We start from the raw sequence: 3,378 nt of genomic DNA, 5'->3' as shown, positions 1-3,378 counted from the left end.
TGTGTGACTTTTTCTCTCATCAAATTCGGGAAGTTCTCCTTCATTACTTGTTCAACTAGGTTTTCAATCCCTTGCTTTTCTTCTTCTCCTTCGGGTATCCCTATTATACGGATATTATTACGTTTCATATTGTCTTGCATTTCTCTTAATCCCTCTTCATTCTTTCTGAGCCTCTTTTCCTTTTCTTGCTCTTTCTGGATGCTATTTTCTACTTTGTCCTCCAGCTTGCTAATCTGATCTTCTGCTTCATCAATCCTGCTTTTCATTCCTTCTAGTGTGTTCTTCAGTTCAGAAATTGTATTCTTCATTTCCTCTCAACCTTTGTTGAGAGTTTCTATTTCTTTTTTCATGTTTATATAGTTTGCAGTGAGATTGATGTAGTTTCCCTCTAATTTCTGAAAGCTCATTGTGAGTTCATTGAACTTCCTGGTAATCATTGTTTTGAACTCACTATCTGATAGTTGAGTTGACTCTATTTCATTTAGCATTTTTCCTGAGGCTTCTTAGTTTCCCTTCAATTGGGGGTTGGTTCTTTGTTTTCTCATTGTTCGTGGGTTTCTTCTTTTTTCTTCTTGTTTGTTAATTTGATCTGTTCTAATTCCCTTTAATTATGGTGTGAACTTCTGTGGTAGAATATTTGTGAGATTCAGTGGTGCAATCTCCTTCGTGTATCCTGGTGCTCACAGCTTCCCCTTGCAGGTGTCTCAGCTGGACTCCTACAGATCTCCAGTCGCTGGTCCTGGCCGACTTGGTGAAGGTGTTCATGATGCAGGGAGCACACACCCTCGTGCCACGTCACCCTGCCAGCTGCGGGCAACCCGCCCGCCTCTGCCCTCTCAGGTGGCTGCTGAGGATGGCACTCAGCAATGGATTCTTTACTGAGTGAACACAGTGGTACCAAGAAAATTTTAAAGTCAGAAAAACCTGGGTCTGCATCTCAGCTCTCTCAATACTCAGCTGTGAGAATCTCAGAACTTTAAGTTCTCTCTGAACTTCCCTTTCTGCTCCGTAAAATAGGGATAGTGTCTGCCTTACATAGGGAGTAGACATACTGCAAAGTATCTTGCATACCATGTCTGGCATATAGTAAGTATTCTCTCTTCCTTTTGAATGAATAAACTATAATGTCAGAAATAACTGAATTTCAAAATAGTGTTGATGCAAATGAATATCTAGTTAGTATCCTTCCTGCTGGTGTGGCCACATGGGAGGCATTTTGGAGTAGGTAAGCATTTCTTGTGACATAAAATTGTGTCTATCAATCACCATCAGCTTAGTTTCGCTGCACACCTGATAACTTCTCTTGCACTAACCTATACTTCAGAGTCCTCTGATTCAAACACCCTTTTCCTTCCTCCTTGAAGAAAGTGTTTAATTGTCAAATTAAAAGGCCAGAAATACTAGCAGTGGTGGAAGTAGGTTGAGCTGTTTACACTGCAATAGTTCATGTTTAGCACTTAAACTATCATTTCAGCAATATCATCAATGTACAAATTATTAACTAGAATTGTTTTTATTACTCAGTGTAACTGGTAAAATTACACTTTACCTGACTTTTAACTTTTCAGTCTGATCATTGACTTTACTTGAAAGAAATTAATTTGAAAAATCTAAATGAAAATATATGAAAAATTTTTTAAATTATCATACTGAACATGTTGTAAGAATTAATAATGTTTCATTAATTTATTAAAATACAGAAAAGCACAAAACATGAATGAAAAAAGTATATTTAACTAAAGTAAAAGTTAACATATTTGCCAAACAAGAAACAGTATAAGCCAAACTAAAAATCAACCTACCACCTGAGAGATTTCCCAACACAAGTAGCCAACAAAGTCAGTAAGAAGACAAATAAATCAATAATGAATATAAACAAATAATATGAACATGCAATTCCCAGAACAGCAAACCCACTGTCAAATAAACATGAAAAGATTTGTAACCTCTCTAATAATCAGAGAAAATGCAAATTAAACAACAAAAAGCTGCCATATTATACTCCTGTAATGGGCAAAAATATTGAAGTGTGACATCACTAAGTATCAGAAAGGAAACAGCACAGCAGGATGCGCATATCTTGCTGGTAGAATTGTCTAGTAAACTCACATACCCACTTTGGAAAGCACTTGAACATTGTCTAGTAGCCTGACAAGCCGGGGGTGGGGTGGAACCAGGAACTGCACAGGCGGGCCTCCTCTACCCTATAGCAGTGTTTCCCAGAGTGGCTACTGAGTACAACAGGGGCCCTGAGAGCTTATTATGAATGCAAATTTACCACCCCAGCCCAGACTTCCTGCCTAACTGGGATGCATTTTTAAAAAAAGATTTTATTTATTTTTTGAGAGAGAGGAAGGTAGGGAGAAAGAGAGGGAGAGAAACATCAATGTGTGGTTGCCTTTCATATGCCCCTTACTGGGCACCTGGCCCACAACCCAGGCATGTACCCTGACTGGGAATCAAACCAGTGAGCCTTTGGTTTGTAGGCTGGCACTCAATCCACTGAACCACACCAGCCAGGGCACTGGGATGCATTTTAAGAAATACTCCAGCAGATTCTGATGCATGCTCAAGTTTCAAAACCACTGCCCCAGAGAAACTCTCACACTTGAGTTCTCACCTATTTCAACAGGATATTGTATCGGGATATTAGGGACATGTTTTTGACACATTTTCTAGGAAGGCTGTCTGACAAACTGATTCACTAAGATAAAGTGTCACTGCAAGTCAAGGGACAGTGTGCAGATAATCAGGTTTCCTCAAAGTACACATTTACACAAAGAGGTACATACAAGGATGTAGATATTAAAAGGAAACATTTAGCTCTGGCCAAGTCACTCAGTTTGTTAGAGCATCACTCCATATACCAAAAGATTGCAGATTCTATACCCAGTCAGGGCACATGCCTAGGTTGTAGGTCCAATCCCTGGTTGAGGTGCACACAGGAGGCAGTTGATCACTGCTCCTCTCTCACATGGGTCTCTCTCTCTCTCCCTTCCTCTCCCTTCCCCTCTCTCTAGAACCAATAAACATTTCTTCAGGTGAGGATTAAAAAAACATTTAAAAGTCTAAAAGCAGCTGCCAACAGAAGAATGGGTACAACAGTACATTACACGGCAGTTAAAATAAATAAAGTAGATATTTGTGAATCAGCAGGGATAAATCTTAAGATATAATGCTGAATGAATGCAAGTTGCACAATTACACCTACAGTGTGATACTATTTAACATTAAGTTCTAATCTCACCAAAAATGATGTAATTTTGCATAAATAAACATTTGTATGAAAGCATCAGGAATATGTATCTGGGAAGTCCATCTACTCATCTCTAGATAATGCCTACCCATGGGCAAGAAATGAAAGAATGGATTGGAGGA

The sequence above is a fragment of the Phyllostomus discolor genome, chromosome 5 (assembly GCF_004126475.2).
Source record: "Phyllostomus discolor isolate MPI-MPIP mPhyDis1 chromosome 5, mPhyDis1.pri.v3, whole genome shotgun sequence".
Classification (NCBI taxonomy): Eukaryota; Metazoa; Chordata; class Mammalia; order Chiroptera; family Phyllostomidae; genus Phyllostomus; species Phyllostomus discolor.
Note: the sequence above shows the minus strand (reverse complement) of the source record.